This window comes from Bombus huntii, chromosome 8 (genome assembly GCF_024542735.1).
Source record: "Bombus huntii isolate Logan2020A chromosome 8, iyBomHunt1.1, whole genome shotgun sequence".
Taxonomy (NCBI): domain Eukaryota; kingdom Metazoa; phylum Arthropoda; class Insecta; order Hymenoptera; family Apidae; genus Bombus; species Bombus huntii.
In genome coordinates, this window is record NC_066245.1 from 6493440 (window position 1) to 6514015 (window position 20576).

At 39.3% G+C, this 20576-nt stretch overlaps 1 protein-coding gene and 1 long non-coding RNA gene across 7 annotated transcripts in view; both read left to right on the forward strand.

Annotated features, from left to right (window-relative positions):
- Window positions 1–5331, forward strand: part of LOC126868872 (uncharacterized) — a 40417-nt gene extending 35086 nt beyond the window's left edge. Inside the window, exon 3 of the long non-coding RNA XR_007690764.1 lies at window positions 4127–5331. This is a non-coding gene — a long non-coding RNA (uncharacterized LOC126868872). The remainder of the gene's footprint in view (window positions 1–4126) is intronic.
- Window positions 5332–5574: 243 nt separating this feature from the next.
- Window positions 5575–20576, forward strand: part of LOC126868826 (cell adhesion molecule Dscam2-like) — a 134367-nt gene continuing 119365 nt past the window's right edge. For 5 of the 6 annotated variants that reach the window (XM_050624735.1, XM_050624730.1, XM_050624737.1 and 2 more), the window contains exons 1-3: window positions 5575–5641; window positions 5938–6005; window positions 6175–6257. The gene's annotated coding sequence lies outside the window, so the exon portion shown is untranslated. Of the gene's footprint in view, window positions 5642–5937; window positions 6006–6174; window positions 6258–17025; window positions 17385–20576 lie in introns of those variants that run through there. The other variant, XM_050624731.1, reaches the window with a different exon arrangement.

The window sequence follows — 20576 nt, forward strand, 5'->3', positions numbered from 1 at the left end:
CCACGCGCATCCTTTCCTCTTCCTGAGTGAAACTACTCTGTCGGACACACGATTTACCTTCCAGTATGACCGGGTGCCGTTTTCCTCACAATTTAATCGTGCCCCATCGCGTTCACGGCACGTGTCTAATTGCGGCGCACCTGTCTCGCTGGATGCTTTCTTTCTTTACCGATCAAAAATCGACAGGATAGTCGAGATCGTGAATAATTTAAAGGATAAATTAGAGCGGCTGGCCAATAACATCCAAGCGTACGCTAGGGTGTTCCGCTTTTGCGGTTGCATACTTGTCACGCGATTTCGGTGCGGTATTGATAATGATAATGAAGTTGCGTCCGTTCGTATTCGCTGCTCGAAATTAATGATATTACTCGAGGAACTTTGCGAGACGTAGACCAATAATTTCGAATCGCATGATGCATTTCAATTGGCAGTCCGCGCCTGTTTCTGCCGGTGCTCGCTTTCCCATCCTGCGATCTACTTCTGTTATTCATAGTTGTTACAGCGAACTATAGACCGGTAATCGTATAGTCGCTTTTGCACAACCATGGAAAAGGGAGGAAAAAAGATGGTCCCTTTGTAAAATTCCCGTGCATTGGATAGTAAAGTGCCACTTATCGATGCATCTAGATTCGACAACGAATTGCTCTTTGTTCGAAGCGCTCGATAGCGAAGGAGATTCCGGTGCAAATTAGTACGGTGAAAATTAGCCGGCGGATATGTTTCTCGAGCATGCGTGCGATTCTACATACTCTTTGGTCTGATTCTCTTTCACGTCCTTTTTCTCGTTCCTCCCTCTTGAATAATCGAATCATCGGTGAAAAAAGAACCGGCAAAAAAAGAAACGAGTAGTCGTGACACAGGACACGCGCCACATGGATGGCCGCAGATTCGATGATTCAATAATGGTCGCTTTTTTTTCTTAAGAGTATCGTGTGGATATAGCTTACTGCACAGGGCGATAGTAAAAAAAAAAGAATGTATATATGTAAAAATTCAGTTCGCCGTGTGTTTCTATACTTGTTAGTAACATACGTATTGTCTATAATAAACGATAATATCAGGTTGCTATTAATCGTTTCATATTTCGTATATCAATTGTGTTTGTTTGTAACTTAAATCTCGCGTTTCACTACATTCATAATTACCTCAATATAATGCAAACGACGCATGTTATGGAATATCGAAAGAGATAATGCGATTTGCTCGATGATCGGCAGATAAATATTTATTGTAGCTGATACGAGTGCGTAGGTTTCGCTTTAAATAATTTATTTTTTTTTAATAGTATCGTCATATAGTCATACCCTGTTTTAAGTTTTTCTTCATTTTCTGTACATCGGTACGATTTGAAACGCAGATGCCTGAAAAGCGCAAAGCCGTAAACAGCCGGACAGAGAAAAACTGTAATAAAAAATTTGCTTTTCTTGGTAAGGTTCTAATAAAAGGCAAACGTTCGGCATCGTGAAATATAATCACTGAAAAGCGTCCTGGATCAATCCGGCATTATTAGCTCGAGCCAAAAGAGGGTCGTCCATTACTGGACAGCTGGACAATAGTAGTCCCGTACTCGATTTTTTTGTTTTCTATCCCTGGACAGCGAAGATACGTTATGCAGCCAATTTTGTGTACTCGATATGTATCTTGTATGTATACGTATATACTGTACGGATATATATAGCAATTGATATCAGATAATTGAAGGAATATCTACTGCAACGAAAACAATATTCCTTCAGGTGCAAAATACTTTTTTATTGCATTCTTTTTCTTGCAACTACCATTTTATTAAAACAGAAATTCACTTGAAATTTTCAGCGTGCTAACTTTTTATTATCCTATTATTTGTTGAGAGAAGTTAAATAGAAATTAAATTGGTATAAGAATTTTTTATAGTTTACCTTAAATTTAGTAACAAAGAACTGTAAAACTCTTTAAATAATGCTTTTTTCAACGTGTAATAAATGTGCATTTTTTAGAAATTGATGAAACTATACTGACCAACTTCTACTCTTAAATTTGCAAACATTTGAATCGATTTGAAAGTTGAACAGAGGCAAAATTCCATTTGAAAAATGTATAGAGTAATAATTTAATTGTTACATCGATAATCAGTGTGTATTAGAAATTATAATATAAAAATGAACCATTAAAATTCATTTTATTATTGGAAAAATTGTTAATATTTACAAATATTATAGAAATAGTAGAAAGTGAACATGATACATATATGAAATATAAAATTTCATTTCTTCTGTCTACAATATCAACTTGTAAGTTTATAGTCATATTCACTTTTAATTTCAATAATTACTACCTATAAAATAGACGAAGTACATATTTGTGAAATAGACATAGCATCATCACTTGGTACTGGCGTGATATGAGATTTCGTGTCTGAAATCCCAATTCTGTACTGAAATCAACATCTACTGAAATACCGATCGTTCCAAAAATTGTAAAAAATTGTAAAAATTGTCTTTAGTGCTTTAGAGCAGTGATTATAGAAATTATATATGTATTGCAACCTCATTTGTCTTTTCGGAGCTTTAGGGGTTTTGGTTTTTGCATCCTACATCTACTTTTCTCTACTTGATAGTATAAATAGAAATTATGTATATTTAATGAGAAATATCTAATGCATTTTTGTATCATATATCTCGGAGGTTTTACAGCCACCTTATCATTTTATTATCGTTCCCAACGTTACCGATTCAGCACAGAATGAGGTTACGACATTTATAGTCATTAAAATATATTGAAATGAAATTTTAATATGAAATTACGTATTTAAGTATGGTATAAGATATCTTACAAGCGTAAACGGGATATAGAATTTTATATTTCTACGATATTTATACACTGTCATTATGAAATTGTGATTTTCGTGATCCATAGAAGTGGAAATACCATTTGAAATACTTCGAACATTTAGTTAGCATTAGATGAAGTGAAATAAACCATTAATTTAATTATTACGAATTAATGGTACAACTGCTTTAAATTAACAGTATAATTGTTAAAAATTAAGAACAATTTTGATGATCCAGCATGATATTTTATAAGAATTTACCAACTTTTTTAACTTATTCTAAGCATATATAATTGTTCAACAATTCGTTTTACTTCCTGATATAAGATTATGTTAAAGTAATGGAAATTGTAGAATTTATACATTAATTAATGGCAAAGTAAAAAAGTGGTAGTAAATTATTTGCAATTAAAAAAATCTCTCTTTGCATAATAGTTCTGCTACCAATTTTCAAAGACTATTCCAAATTGTTAATATTAATAATTTCTAAAAATGACATTTGTTTTTGATAGAGATATCCGTAAAATAGCATATTATTTTAATATATTTATTAATAATGAAATGAATAATTAATTAATACACTATAATCATATTTTTACTAATACCTTACTTTAGTTAATAATATCAGCTACATTTGTGTAATATAAAAGCTTTTCATTATGACAACATAATTTTATTATCTATGAACATTGTCTTAAACATACTTGTATTCTTCACTTTCATCAGTTTGACTATTTGAATACATTAAATTTGCGCGCTTTAGGAAAATCGGACGCTCCTATTGGCGCAGTGTGATGCGAAGTCAAATCGGGCGTTCCTATTGGTGCAGAATATTGTCAAATGAAATTGAGCGTTCCTATTGGTGCAATATATCGTCGAAACAAAGCGTGCGTCCTTATTGGTGCGAAGAATTGTACAGTTGTAGTTTGGCGGTGAAACGTGACGTGGGGTGACACTCTACTGTTGAAAGTTACGGAGGGAAATTTCGTCGCGCTGCCTTGTCATTATTAGTACTTTCATTTCAATTTTATCAACATTTCTACACTTCTATCTGCTTCATTTAAACAGTACGTTTTTATTTAATTGCTTATGGATTGTCATTTTAATAAAATTGAGTAGTTTTTCGAAATTTTCTTTGTAACTGTCATCGTTGACCGAATATTTGACTGGTTTTATCATCGATAGCTCATATTACCGGCCTTTGAGGCAAAATTTGGATTCTATTTTTGCTTTATTGCATTATAATTTGTTTTATTATTATAATATCATTGCTTTTGTCATGAACTTATTTGATATTGTTGGTTTTCTTTTGTACAGATTATTGGCTGGTCACGTGATTGAAAGAATAGGGGTTCACGTCGTAGACGCCACAGACGATTAATAATCGATAATTCGAAGAGATACGAAATGGACGCCATATATGTTTATTAATAAATCGGGTCGTTGATTTCTCATGCAGATTTGGTAATGATTGAGATATGACAAAGCAGATGTATGTACACGATTATTTTCTTTTTTTATGGTTCAATGGTAATCAGTATTTGTTCACATAATTGCTCTACAATTTACGATTGGTTTATAATGACATTATTTTATAAATAGTAGCATAACTTGTTGAAAATATTAAGATGAAAGAAAATGAGGTTAAAGAAATCACATTTTAGAAATGTTTCGGGTATATAGATTATTGTTAATAATCGGATATACTATTAAGTAATTAATGTTTTATATCAGTATATAGCAAATTATACGAATCATTTAATTGTTATTAGAAAACAATCTATCACGAAATTATTATATTTTTATATACTTGAATAAAAAAACAAGTTTACTATTTCCTTGAATGGGTCTGAACAAACACATTTCTGTGCATGTTTAAAAATACACTCTAATCACTTCAAATATGTTTTGATAAGAAAGCTTAACTTATTACAAGCGTTGTCGAATCTTTATAAAGTACAACATGATATATTAGTAAAAACCATATTTCAAACTCTGATAACGAACATTCACAATTGAATTCTTCTTGGAGAATTGGTTTTATATTTTAGAATATTAATAAGTGCAAAAAATGTATTGGAAAATGTTTTGCAATACATAAACATAGTTTGAAATATTACACGTATATTCCATCTTCTAATACGCGTACGTAATACCTCTTCATTGGAGGAAAATAAATAATACGCTTCGAAAAACAGTAGTATTTCCAAAACAAACAGTCCGCCTAACCCCCCCCCCCCCCCCCCCGCCTCCATGCTAATGCAACCTTTTTCAGAAAATATTTGTGGCCGCGCGCAATGCGGTCGGTAGAGTCAGTGTTTGCTGCGTAATAACATTTTTTATATTTTCTAGAGCACGATAGCTCGTAGTAATTATAAATTCAATTACAACAGTTGTATGCGAAATTAGAGTCAGTGTGTTCGCCGATTGCTATTTAAACGGACGCGCTAATAGTAATTTTTTTTCTCTTTTTTTATATATCCTTTTTTTTTCAAACATTTGCTGTCGGTAGTAGAGTCGCAGTATTCTAATCTATTTTATTATTCGTATTTTGATCGAACTATTATCATTTCTTAGCGTTAATTAGATTAAAAATTGTTATCTTAGCGTTTCAATTTTCTAAGAATTTTAACAGAATTTCGATTTTTATTATTATTAAAATTTCAAGTTTGAATAGAGTTTTATTTTTTATTACCTTAAACTCTTTAAACTACGAACGGTATATTTTTAGAAGAAATTGTAATATTTCACTTATTTTGTTTCAGATTTTTCACAATTCCCATTTTTTCCTGTGTTTTGGGAAGGACGCAGTGATGCTTCAAAACTAAGCATGTAAGAATCTTTATATATCGTGTTCCAATTTAATTCTTTGTCTTTTGCTTTAATTATTATTAATTAAAGAACAAAGTCTGATCTTAAACTTTAATATCAGAATTCCAATTGTTATAGTAATTGGAGTTTACCACCAATTTAACCTTTCCATTATTATTAAAGTTCAAAGTTTTCATAGAATGTTTCATATTTCGTTATCTCAAATTTTTTGGCTAATCATCACTTTATTTTCAAAATAAATTATTCATGTAAAAAGATTATTCGCACATATATATCGTTTATATATTTTGTTAAAGGTTTATCAGTTCTTCCTCTTCCTCCTGTTTTCTAAAAAGGAACTAGCGGGGCTTCAAAAGCCAAGAATGTAAGTAATTTTATAATCTGTACCTCATTTAATTCTATTCCTTGTATTCAAATTGAATTGAATATTGTCATTATAATTTTAATAGAGATTAATCTTCTACTACTATAAATTTTTCAAATAATTAACATTATCTTTAAGAATAAATTATAATATCCATGTTTTGTTATAGTTTTATTCTATGGGATTACATGGTTCCTCCTTGATGATGGCCTTCCTGAGCAGTATCGATGACTACGTTCTTCGCATCTTATGGTAAGTCGCACGATAGTACTATAGCGAAATAGAAAAATATTCCACTCGCGGTTTGTTCGGGACTCTATCGAGTGGATTGCCCTTATGGCTATTAGATCTATTTCTTTTTCAGCATCCCCCTGTTTGTTAATGGAAATACTGTTGAACAATATATGCGTTCGATGCTGATAAATATTTTAAATTTATTGTTGTATCACTTAAAATCATTATAAATAATTTTATTTCATAATTACATGCGTATTGCATTTCAAGAAAAATGCGAGATGATATACCAGTATGTTTGAATTGTATGATAAAAAAATTGTCTACTAAATGAAAATGCAAAATAGTGATAATGAAGTTAATAACTTTTTATAGTATATTAATTTACTTGAAATATATCATTATATCGTTAAGATTTTATTTCATTATTTCGGGTATTAACAGTGATCGTTTGTTATTAGAGTTATAATTTTCTCGTCCGCAGTATTTTTGATTAATTAAACGCACAGTAATTTTATAAATGTTTCAATTTATCGTGCATAAATCAAAATTCATTCGCGATTATCGTTTATTTCCAAGAATCTTGGATAGAAAATGTTGTGTGAACCTAATTCGACGTAAATTCGACTCGTCGCGTTGACAAAAGAAATGATCATTTTGTCTTTCTAAAAACAAGTTAAATAGTTTTAATTCCAACCAATCTTCACATACTGCTGTGCTAAATTGTATCGATAATATCGCATGTGACAAGAAAATGGTAAAGCAGTCACGTAACTCCCAAAATCGTGTAACAATGAAAAGATTTGTGAGTTAGACGTATTCTCTATTTTATTATACAGTACGATTTTATATCTGGTTCGTGGTCTCGTTTATTATGTTGGATTTATCTCGCGTCTTATCTATGCTGGTAGGTGTATTCTGCCCTTCGCCTCTATGGTCTTTTTCCTATACTGTGCAAATATAACGTGTATCGATATAGCAGGGACCTTTTGTAGGTAACAGGTGCGATCATAACTTCGGCCGATAAAATTTCTGAACTTCTTATCGCCATTATTTATTCAAAGAGTAAAATATTGAAAGAAAAGGTTGTGGAAAGGAAAATTCAATTAATACTGAATATAAGAAGATCTTTAAGCTGTTTTAAATGTAATAAATAGTTAAAATATTTTTCTTCGTACCTTATCTATTATTCTTTCTTATTTAACGAGATTAAAAACACCTACGTAATAATTTACACGTATTTTTTACACGTATTTACACAATTCTTCTCGTAATATCGTCTAACTTAATACGAATCTTTATTAAAATCTTAACAAATCAAAATCCAACCGCCTATATATTTCTGGAACATGATGTTTACAGTAGTTCAATGAAATCGTAATGAAACCGCTTCAGGGCAAAGTAAGCGCAATCTCGACGTTTGTTCTTGTCGTGGGTAAGACCATAAATCAGTCAAAATGCACGATATCGCTAAATCTGTTGCGTGAAAGGGTCGAAAACAATGAACTTTCCTAGGACAAGAGAGTACCGTTACTTGATCCAGTTACTGACGGCGTTCCTTGAATGATCAAGGGGTTAGGATCGTCACGTACACGATGCAGCGATGATGCCTTTTTTCTGACAAGGGCGACAAGGACAAAAAAAAAAAAAGGGCTCGAGCGTGCTTTCATGGGCACACTAAAATATTCATTGTCTGAAAATGGGCGTTTGTTAGAGTGTGTATAGTCGGCCTGTGCCTCAAGTGGCGAGAGGTCTGAAATACAGCACGGCCGAGTAGGTGTGGAGGCGTTCCTATTATATCTCAAGGCACGAATCCGCTCGAGACTGGGGTTCACAACCCTACAGAAATTCAATATCTTGTTACGTGGACGCGTAATGGGTGTTCTTTCGATCGGTCGATGATGCCCACGACGACGAGTTCAAAGTCGAGTACGATTGAGCTTCGTGATTGGGGAAATCCATTTTGGATAAATTTTTTTTTCGAGCCCGCTACCACTTACATTTGCGCTGGACAATTTCTTTTTAATGATAATGTCGTTGAATAGCCCGCTCGTGGTAATTTATACATTATTAGAAAGGACTTTATAAAATTGGTCGTTCACACGGGACGATAATTAGAATCGTTGGGAATTCTTTTAATTATGTTCACTGAGAGATATAATAGATACCAAACGCAATCGGAATTGTACATAACGTTCATTGGCACGCGAACTATCGATGCAGCAATATTATCAGCGCAATCGAATTAAGCTGCCTTTATTATCTTTCGTCTGGGAATGGATCTCTCGATTCGCTCCATATTTCGATGGAATTTTTCAGAGACGTACGAATTACCAGTGGACTGACGAATTTGCGATTTATTTTCTCGAATATTTAACGTTCTGCATATAGAATGTTATTAAACGAAGCGGATATGAATCGCCGTGACATTTTAAATCGCACGATATGTTCGTTTTATTTGCAACCGTGTCCTCGCGTGAAAAGTTTTAAAATCTTGAAACAAGCAAATGAAGTCAGGTGAGGAAGTAGAACACGGATTATAAAGCAAATAAGTCCCGGCGGAGGTAGTTGAAAATTTCCAAACAGGCGAGTTAAAAATTCCAAGTTTTCATGGCAGCCGAATATCTGGTGACATGGCACGCTTGAATATAATCTCGGCTCTAGCACGACAGAGCTTACAAACGCCAGAGGGTGGCGTGAAACTAAGGTTGACTAGGACTAAAAAGGGTTACCTCTGATACGACGTGGCGACCAAGCTTCCTCGCGATGAAGCACGTTGTTTCCTCCGAAGAATATGGATTTTATGCATGAATAAAGAGACGAGGAGTCGATGCACCCTTCGCTCCAACAATTTCCCTTACCCGTATGTCTTCGGACGACTAATTCGGCTACATTGCGCCGCTGTCACCACTACTGCTACACGCGGCCAACGATGACGTTGCAGCCGCACCTGCATCCGCGAATTTGCATGCATAAGCACGACAATCCGCGTGTTTGCTCGTGTCGCATATTCGATGTAGACCGTATCGTCGATGCCGCTATCGCAACATTTTTTATTCCATTCTCGTGTACATACATCTTTAAATATTTTTGGAATACTGCTTGAGGCTGCATAATTTCCCGCTTGCCTTTTGAGACTACCAGATTGCGATAGAATCACGTCTCTGTATAGAATAGACGTGGTTGAAACAAAATTTTTACATTCGCTTGAAACTTTCTCTGTACGTAGGTGTACGTTTAGTTTCGTTTCTCGAAGATTAATACGAATATATATATATATGGATGTGAATGCACGTACGGGAAACCAAACCGTTACGAAAAATATTTTCTCGATCGCATAATGCCAGGACAATAACGTGGTGAGACGCGAGTCGTATAATTGTAATCGATGACAGCGAGTGACCCGGCCCGGCAATTAAACCCGAAACGGCTACGAATTCTGACGGAGCGATGAGAATTTATTAAAGCAACGATAATTGCGTTCAGTCCGATGGCAAGCGCGCGCGATCCTTCTCAAATTGGAAATCCGCGCCCGGGGCGACGTCAGTGACGAGTCGCGTTTCGTAAAAAACGTTCGCTTTTAACGAGATTTTAACTCGAACGTCGAATCGTAAACGGTATCTAACCGTGTCACGTTTTCTTCGATCTATTTTTTTTTTCACGATCTCCTGTGAAATATGGGCGCATACAGAAGCAGAAGCGAGAGTCGATCCCAATACATTCGTCGCATCTTGAAGGATTTTTTTGGCCGCGAATACCGTCGACGACAGCAGCTAGATCAAACCGGCGTTCGTCTAGCGTGCCGATTCGATTGATTTCCGATTCAGACGAGACTCCTTTTCTACCTATGGATAAACTATGGATACCCGGTGCGGGCGAAACGACGTACAGAGCTAGGTGAGAGACACGCGCGAGCTAAGAGTCGGGGTGAGTTAGATAGACGAACAGAGAGACATAGACAGGAAGCGAGAGGGAAACAGAGGGCGGGAAAGGGATTCGAGGTGAATCTACTCGGCGCAGTGTGTACCTCCTATTCAGAATCATGCGGCATGGCTCGTAAATGGAATAATCAGTGACACGAGGGAACATGGAATACGCTGTTGTCCCGGTTCTACCCCTCCGCTCCGGTTTCCCTAACCTCCTGCTTTCCTCTTTGCTTCTTCCTCTTTCCACCGATGTCGTTGTGTCAGCTATCACCCCCCTCCCACTATGGAAACCATCCCCCTTGGTAGTTGCGGTGATGAATAATCCTCAGATCCACGGCGAGACGGCGAGTTGCCGAGGTTAACAAGTGAAAACGTCAACGACGGATACGACGCGAACGGAGACAGGGAGAGACGCCGCATGGCGTGCTGTTTTCCTCGTTTTATCATGGCTGAACGGTGACGAAATTCAATTCTCGTCGTGTGGCTGGCCCATTCGTGGCTTATTCTTCGCAGGGAAAGGCCGAAATGAATGACTCTCTGGGTCGAGATTATCCGGGACGTTGAGTCGCGAAGCAGCGAACCCGGCCGACTCGCTTGAATTCCATTGTGATTCGGTTCGAGGATCTCGATATTGTTTCGCGGTCGGTTTCGTTTCCCTCTATTTCTACGCGACGGGAAATTGTCGTGAAACGTTGCCTCGAAGAATTTTTTCTGACTGCTCGTTTGTCATCGTACTATTCGTCGGTAGAAATATAAATATTTCTAGCTTCTTCCGCGAAACTTTAGATTTTTCTACGAGTATTGAAACGTACAGCGCACGAGCTCGTTTCGATGTATCGTTAATGGTTTGCAGTTTGAAGAATTATTCGTCGCTTGTAATTTGAACGTTCGTCTAGGTGTCGCCTGTAATCACAAAATTCGAGTCGACGTTGCTTGTAATCTGCAGATTCGCTCTTACCGAGCATCGTCATAATTTCTAAATATAAGGTTCCTCGGGTAATCGCATTTGATCAAATTTGTCATCGGAACTTGGCTCGCCAGTTTCTATTGCGCGTTGCGAAAACAATTTTTCTTCGTAATCTGCTTTCGGCGCGTGTCAAGGCGACGATGATCTATGAGAAAGAGATATTTATCGCGGATTCGTGCCCTCATCAAGTGGGTGACGGCAATTTCTGGAAAATGAAACGCAAAATCTCTCGCGACTTATCGGTAGATGATATTGCCGCGTTAGTGGAATGGAACAGGGATGGAAGAAAAACGACCAAAAGGAAAAATGGAGGACGAAAAAGGTTGAAAGCGAGAGAAATAGGGAGGAAGATGGAAAGGGATGGAGATAAAGCGGTAACGAAGATAGCGGGAGAAGAAGGAACGACCCCAAAGGAGAGGTTGAACCGATGGTACTTCCAGACGTAAATTGCAAATGTTCCGGGGAACCGAATAATCGGATAATCAGCCAGACTGTTCTGTCTCCGTTTGCAATTTCCAATATCTGGCTTCCTCGAGACATCGACCTATAGATCAACGATAACTTATTGTTGGAATAAAAAATACTCGCTCCGCTACGCATGCATTTAAAACTCTTTATTGTCTAGATAGAAAAGGATTTCTCTTTTGTTGACGGTCGTTGTAGTTTCTTCTCATGTTTCCTTTTATTTCGCAAGGTATTATTGTTCCGCGTCTAGACGCACGATAACTTTTGTGAATCCGATGCAATCGCGTTAAACGGCTGCGAAAATATTTTTGTTTCTCGTTAATAATACCGTTCTCCGAGCGATCTATCTGGGGATTCGATGCAGCGTGTTTGAAAAATGCGAACCGCTTATAATCGAGATCGGAAACGATTAATCGATCTCTTTTTTTCTCTAAAAAATAGTACCGTTATTGAATGGATGTGTCACCATAGTTCGCTTCGTTCAATATCGTAAGCCACAGACCGCACACCACTGACCGAGTACCAGAAGTCTATACTAACTTTGCTCGTAACAAGACGGTTGATTGGTTGCTTGTATCTGTACTTAAATTCAATTTCCCCACCTTCTTCGTAGTTACTATTTCTGTAGAATACAGAATACTCCTCCGATCGATTCGTTCAACTTTCTTACAAAATAATTCAATAACTAATCGACCACAAACACAGAACCGTTTGTCCGTCGATTTCTCTTCAAGTTTTCGTCCGAGAAAGTTTGAATAAACCGCTACGAAAGATAATCGTGAAAAGACATAAACTCTTCCGTATGTTGTTCTTGTTAAAGTTCATCAAAATCGATACGTGTACGTAGTTGGTAGCGTGTGTATATTACAGGCAGCGTTAGACACGAACGTGACGTGGCGACAGCCCGAGAAATCGAACAGAGCGCTGATAACTGGTAGCTATTAGCGATAACAACTTCTGACCGGAAGAATCGTTTTGCATAGTAAGGCTACCCCATCGTACAGTTTCAGGTAAACTTCTCTCGTCCGTCTGTCTCTCCGTTTTGCCCAACTTCTCATCATAAGCAGTTCCTCGTGATTGTCTGTCCACACTTTCTTTGTCTACTTTTTATCAAACTAGCAAGCAAGTGGGAACAAATGACAGTACCAAGAAACCATACATTGTACAACGGTGATGTTACGTTGGACGATCTGTTTCACGAAAGTTTCTTTCTGATTCCAACAAGAAAGGTGATTCACGGCTTAAAGGCATTTTGGAAGATTTCAGCGGTTTCTCCCGAACGCCGATCGATTCTATCCGGAGAAATTTAAAACAATATTTCCTCAGGCAGCACGAACGAAAAGGAAACGCGGTAAGTTCCATTCTTCGTGTCCGTGAACGTGTATCTATCGTCTTAGAGATATTTCAAAATTCTTACAAGGCGAGAAAAGGATGAAAACACGCGTGATTCGGTTTAACCTTGTGTTTCAAAGACTTTTATAGGATGAAGGAAACTAGGACGTCAGTATTTCAGAAGTCGTAGAAAATTGATGTTGAAGTGCCCGAAAACTAGTTATAGATATTATATTTGAATCGAGAAATAGGTTGGATATTTGTGATCACATGGGAATATTGACAACGCGTTGACAGCAAACGTCTGGCAGAAATACAGTGTTTGTAATTGATAAAACGCGTCGATGGTACTTTCGACAGTTATAAAATTCAGAATCCGATTTGTTTATCTCTTGTCAGAGTTAGTATGCAAATAATTACAGGTAATAAATTTGTTATGACTGTTATAAATTTAACCGCAGAATTGCTGCCTTTGGAATATGGCAAGGGTTTGACTACGCAGATCTCAAAGGATGGGGCTGTAACGTTGCACAGCCGGAAGTGCTCTCGAGGTCCCTTACAACCGGGAACTGCGGTCACGGTAAACGGTACGATGTTATCAAGGGCCAAACATAATCGATAATCGAAGTAGCCTTTTCGATGGTTCCTATGTACGCGGAGAGTCCTGTAGATCTTCCTTTTTCTTTGTCGTGGGTAAAAGAAGCTAGAGTCGAACGGATTGTCAAAAGGAAGTGAAAGGTAACCGATGAGCCTTTAAAAGGTTTTAAGAGAGAAGATTCGTCTTGGAAACCCTCTTCTTTGAACAAGTGTAACCCGTTATGAATATTTAACGTGATCACTCCGAAGACAAGTGGCAGATAGGAATAATCAGTTCCGGACTCGATTGCATTGTTAGCCGATTTTAATAAGCTGCATTACGGCTTTATTCATTTAAATCAGAAGCAAAGGAGTAACCGGTCTGTTTTCTTATATTCATGCAAGCCCGGTAGTCGGGCGGAAATTCCCATGCGGTACGTAAGCTATCATGATCTCAAGTTTCTAATTACCAGATGCTATCCCGTGCTACCGGAGCAACTTGCGATTATGCCATCGCAATAATCGTTTAAAAGTTGTATGGGATACGCTTAAAACTATCCACGTTAATGAAATTGCCTACACCTAAGGACTTGTGTATATTGACTTTAAAATGCTGGAAAATCGCACACGTACGTATAAAAGTTGTACGCGAACAAAATGATATCGAGTTTGAATCATAATCCAATGACAAAACAGTATCGTCAATGGATTCAATTTGAAGATACTTTTTTCCGTTAATGACAGGTTCGCGTGAGCTTCGCCCTGGTACATTCGTCAGATTTAACTTTAAACACGTTCGATCGAGCGAGGCTGACCGACCGACTTTCGATAATTTCATGAAACAACGCCTCTCGGATGCTGAAGCACCATAGCTGCAGCCTGATAATTAATTGCCATTCCAGCGATCGCATTTGCGTCACTACTTACCTGAAAGCGTCATTAGCCTGAAAATTCCTGTTTATCAACTAGATGTTTCGATACCACACGGTATAGCGTTTCATTATTATCGTGAAATGGAAACCCGAGGCTCTCCTCGTCAACCGGTGAAAGGACATTCTTCGCGGTTCGCGTTTTTACCTGTGTTCCGTTACTCTTTTTGATACCTTTGTCCCCCTTTCTTCATCCTCGTCTTTCTTTGTCCCCACGGCTCCGCATCCTCGTTCACAAGCCTTCCTTTCGTCGTCTCTTTCGGTTACGGGCGACCAACTCTACTATTCTTTCGCGTTTCTTCCCTACGCTTTGCTGTCTCAACTGCTGCAATTTGCTTCTCCTTCGTCCCATCTCTCTCTCTTTCTTTCTTTTCTTCCGTTTTGTACATCCCTCCCCTTTTCTATTCGGCCTTCTTCAGACAATGAAAAGCCCTCGCTCAGAAGTAAACGGGAAACGATAGGGAATGCCACGACGATAATTGCTAGAGATTTGGCTTTTATCGCGATCAAAAGTAGATCTGAACGCGGTTGAATTTTAATCTCGAGCCTCTGTTCCGGCACACTTTTTTTTTTATCTCTGTGGATCGATCGAAAAAATTGCCCTAGCGTTTCCATCTTCTGTAGCGCTTTTGACGCTCGATATAACGAACCTTGGTTTTTCGCACGATCAAACGCGCGGCTCTTCTTGTCCTGCATTTTCTAACTCGTTTTCGAAATATCGATCGTCTTCATCGACGTCCATTAAAATATCAGACGTGCGCGATAATTTGTTTGTCGCGATAATCCGATGGCTCTGGTAGTGTGTAGCACATGCATGCGAAATTATACATTTAATAATCGGGATTGCGAAATTTGTAGCTGCGATACGCGGAGACCCTGCATTCAGCAGATGAACAGTGCAGCTTTACTCTAATCAACGTGTATTTCGGTACTGCGTTTACTACCGAAAATTAATTTGAGCACGAATTCATTTCAAAACGATGTTGGTCGAATGATTGAGCCTGCAATAATAAGACTAAATGACTAGAAATGCGTATGAAATGAATATATTCGAATTTGCGAAACTAACGTAACGACGCGTATGTTTTCCGTGCAACGATCATAATACGTATAAAGCTTTGTACACCGTCGAATATTAAAAGTTCTCCGGTTGCTTTTGCCTACCTCGTACACTTTCCCGGCGCTAAGAACGCTTTTAATGTTTCGAGTTGCATTAATCGTGACTATTTCGTATTTCCGCGTGGATTTTTTAAATAACTGGAAAATTTCGCGTTACCCTTTCGAGTTGATATTTAGGAATAATAAACCGGCGATTAACCGACGCGTCATCCGAAATTCCTATCGAATCACTTTGTGCGAGCTGTAAAACAAAAGGGCTCCAGTCCGAAATAATGAACTGGGGACAAAAGGCGTCATTTATTGCACCAACGCGATGCATTAAACATTAACCCTGTAAGAACAAGAAGAACAACATGGTTGAAGTGTCATGCATGTGTGTATCCGGGTGCAAGATCTCGCGTGCACGGCCGACACTCGAATATTAAATAAGCCGGGCCATCGGGTCGCACAATATGACCTCCATTGGCCAGTAATTATTAAGAAAAGTTTCACCCCTTGGTAGGTGCGAGGGTCGGGTAGACGAGATGCAGAGTTGTAAAGGGGTCGCTGGTGCGCTCGAGAGTGCACAAGGGTGAAATTTCGCGCGTGCTCACTTTCATATACCTTTACGCTTGCCAGATGCCGAAGGTCGACTGAAATTAACTTTTGTTACGTGGCTGCACACGTGAAATTTTCCATAACGCGAGTAAGCCAGTTTGTGGTAAAGCCACTCTCTCTCCCTTCTTCGTAAAATATTTTTTCAACAAATACGTGACACGCGGCAAATATCACGTTTCATACGAAATGATTTCATAGGGGAACAGAACGTCGTGGCGGATCGGAGAATTTTGCGATCGGTGGAGCCCTGAAACGTGATCTCAGAGAAGGATGAGAAGTTTGAAAGAACTTCTTAAAAATAAGTTTCCTCCTCCGCATGCCGTTGGCTTTAGTTACTTTTAAGTGGGTCGATTTATTTCTGATACGATATATACGTTTAATCGAGTATTTCATAAAGTTGGTTCGCCACTCGGTCGAACAAGGAACAAATTTACGTATGAAAGTTTAAACAATATCTCGTTACGTTTTACTGCTCTTTATGCAAAGTAAATCCTCGAAACGAGGATCGGGTTTTTCCTTTTGAAAAACCACGCTGATCCCGGCTATCTGGCCGATAATTATCGCCTAGTTCGCCTTTCGTTTCACCTCTTGACATCCTTTTCTGGGAGAAGCGATGGCGCGAGGCTGGAGTCAGGACAAAACAGGTCTGTACGTAGTCGACGTAGAACGAGGGAAACGCGTGGTTGCGAGAAAGAGAGATAGAGCAGAGAATCGGTGGTGGAGGTTGAGGGAGGAATAGGGGGTAGGAGAAGTACAGGGGCGGAATTTCGCGCGTGCTCCGCTTCATCCCCCTCGGTTACCGCCACCGCTGCCGCCGCTGCTGCTGCTGCTGCTGCTGCTGCTGGATGCTGAGGGTAGCTGGACCGCGCGCGTGAGGTGTCAGTTCTGCGCGCGACCTCTCCCCTGAAGGTGTCAACCTACTCGCGACCTACTCCAAGGTGTTTGCCAAAGTCTCGTGCAACTGACGTGCCTGTCCTCGCGCGTTTCTTTCTCTCCCTCGCACTCTCTTTCATTCTATCTTTTATTTACTCGCTCGCTTTCTCGCACTTGCTTTCTTTCTCCCGTTCGCGCGTTCTCTATTTTTCTCAGTCGTTTCTCGCCGAACAAAAGAAAGAAGAGCATCCAAGTGGACTTTTCTTTTTGAAAAGAAGAATCGGAAGTTCAGCTGTCCACCTGGCACGTGACACGCTTCACCAGCATTATCATGTTCGTCGAGATGTCCAGAGGCAACAATGTACGTGAACACGTTTTTATTGTGATCAACCGAATTATCTAACTATTCTTCTCTCTTTTTTCCAATGTTTTTCCTCTATCTTCTCTCTCTCTCTCCCCCTTCTCTCTCTTATATTTCTCTCTCTCTCTCTCTCTCTCTCTCTCTGCATATTTCTCGTCTTCTCCGTTTTTTTACGTTCCTCCTCCTCCTCCTCCTCCTCCGTTCTTTCGTTTTATCGTTAACGCGAGATGCAAGCAAGTGGATTATGGAAAAGCTTTTTTTGGGGACGTTGGATCGATCCTCTTCGAGTCGGTGGTACGCTTTCGATAAAGCGTTGACTAATGACGCGCGAGACAAAATGCATTGGACCCATCGGAATTTCGCTCATTTATCTTGGTTCCACCTCGTGGAGTTTCGTGCATGAAGCGTGCGTTATCAACGCTACGTAAACGTTAGTGATAACCGACTCGCGGCCCATGTATATGGGCCACGGTTCAGGTGCATTCGACAATACAAAATCGCTGCGTCATGATTTCTTGATGATGCACACGGTTTCATGCGTTTAGGCGAAATTGAACGTTCGATCGTAACGTAGTACAATAGTAATCGATTAATTTTGCGAACGTTTCATTTTTTCTAACGTGTGATCTAATAGTTTCATTTTACCGCTTGGAAGTTTTAGAGAATAAAGTGCTACGGGTCCCTCGTTAGCTAGGCTTTCGTATCGATGATGCATCATTGCCGCATTCCGTTTCTTTTCGCCGGAACGGCAGGATTATGGAAAAAGAACGAACGATCCTGAATAGATAGGCAGATATGAAATTTATCCGTCGTGAAAGCTAATTCCTCCGGTAGCGATAATTTATCAGAGTCAAGTAACTCGCTGTCTCTCGTATGATTAATTAACGTCACAGTCAGTAGTCTAACGCGTCAGGGCGGTCTCGTTTATTTCTCAAACAGCCAAGACATCTTTTTCGACGATGTTTATCGTCCATGCGAGTTTCTTTTTCATCGTGTCAGGTTTTTGTTCGTAGCTGTTGGCTCGTGTCTTTCGCACGTTCTAAACTCGCGGCGTTTCTTTCTTCTCGTTATATTTTTCAAATTAATCTCGTGTAAAAAAGAGTGATTGTCGCTCGCTCGCGCGGCGTTACAGGCTACCGTGGCATTTTAACGACTGGTCGAACAACAACAAGGATTTTAATTTAACGCGCGTTAAATGGCAAACACGTTAACGCGAAAGAATATCGTTGGTGCGTATGATTGTAAAAAGAAAATCGAACTCTTGGCCAGAGCGTGCGAAGTTGGTAGTTCCGTAGCGAGTTTGAAGCGAGTTTCGCAAATCGAATTCCCCCGGTCTTTCGTTTCAATCGTTTTAACGGAACAAACTTTTGTCCGATAAATCGTGACTTTGGTAACCGCTTTGTCGTACCGCACCTCGAGAACGACAGTTGTAAAACGGCGGGACTACCGCGTTGGGTTTTATGATACACAAGAGTAATCGCGAATTTCGTCGCTTTCTAGTCGATGTAATACGATCCGATGTGTTCTCGATCGCTAATTCCGATTGTTTCCTCGAGTTCAAAGGACCAGTTGCATTATGCAAACGAACCCAAGAAGTTAGCGAGTGCATTAGACAGGCGAACGATAATTGTTGCACGTGTAAAATTCACGATTAGATTAACGCGCATGTTCCGTGGGTTGGCTGTTGGAGTTTCGTTGCGAGTTTTTTATAGGAAAATCGAGCGAACTTTTACGGAGGAACAGGGTGTCGGTAGCGGAGTGGTTTTAAAACAATGAACGTGCAAGTTCCGTACAGTCTGGGACAGCGAATTTACGTATAATGTAGTCTAAAGAGGTTTCCGGTATAGTTACTTATATTAGTTTCTCCTCGACGAACGTTTTCCTTGCGAGATAATTTTGCATCGTGTTTCACGGACAGTCGTCCGACTAAATGTCCTTAATTGAAAAAGCGTAAATCCTGAAACGCTGTAAAGGACACCTAATCCTATTCCGGCTGATCCTCCATAGACAAGCGTGGGCAATTTTCATTTAATCGCGTCGTCTCTCGGCGATCTCTCCATTGCTAAATGTAGTTAAAGGTAAAGCGAAAGAAGAAGAGAGAGAAAACGAGCCGAAGTAATTCGCGCGAGAAAAAGAATTTCCACCTGGCCCTCTTATCCGATGTCGACTTGTAAGAAGCGCGAGCACCGTTTTTCCCTTTAATTTTAAATTTACGCTCCCTTTTCTATGGGACTTGATATTTCTTTCCGCTCGGTCTCGTCGGTGGTCGCTATGCTTCTCGCTACGGTCAAAACGTGATTTTCGTCGGGTATTCGCTCGAATACAACGTCACCATCATTCGGACGGCTGTCATCGACACCTAGTGACCAACGTAACGGTGTACACGGCCGACATACCATCCAGATTCGGGGTAATATTTGCGGACGATGAAAGCGTTGCAAGCGTCCGTTATGTGCCATTCCAGGGCCGTAAAATATTCATCGATCTACCATTCCAGGGTTGGAGCCATTATTTCTGTAACTTTTATCGGTCGCCGTGGTCGTTCGAAAACTCTCTCAGTGGTGGTTGACCGACAATCGTGGGAACGTAATTACGGGGGACGACGGATTAATTAATCTTCTGATTGCGACATCAAACAACGGGACTCGAAGTCGATGGATTTATTAATTTCGTTCGTTCCTTGTGGCGCGATTCGATGATACGGGCATCGCCTTGTGAAAAAAGAAACAGAGAAGGGAAAGAAGAGAGTGCAGAAAGGAAGGAAAAAGAGAAAATAAAAAGTGCGATGCGGCAGATGCGAATAAGAGGTTTCGATGGAGGGACGATCAATGTTACATTCGAGGGGCGAGACTCTTAAAACGTCGTGCGTCTAGTGAATCGCTAGTAAAATGTAGGTCGAGCGAAATTACACGTCACTTCTTATTACTCGCGTCGAATGAACCCCTCTGTACGTGAAGGTTTATACATGCACGGATGGTAACTAACTCGTCAATACCGAGGCAAAGATCGAAATAAATGGCCGTCGAACGTTTGTGTTTCCGAACGTAACGTTTCAATCACGGAACTGACACGCGAATCATTTTTCGACGTTGGACATGCAAATTCAAATTACCAACACTCTGATCCGAGAATGCGTCATTTGGTCTCGTTCGCCGTTTCTATTTACTATTTCTTCTTTTTTCAAAAGAACAA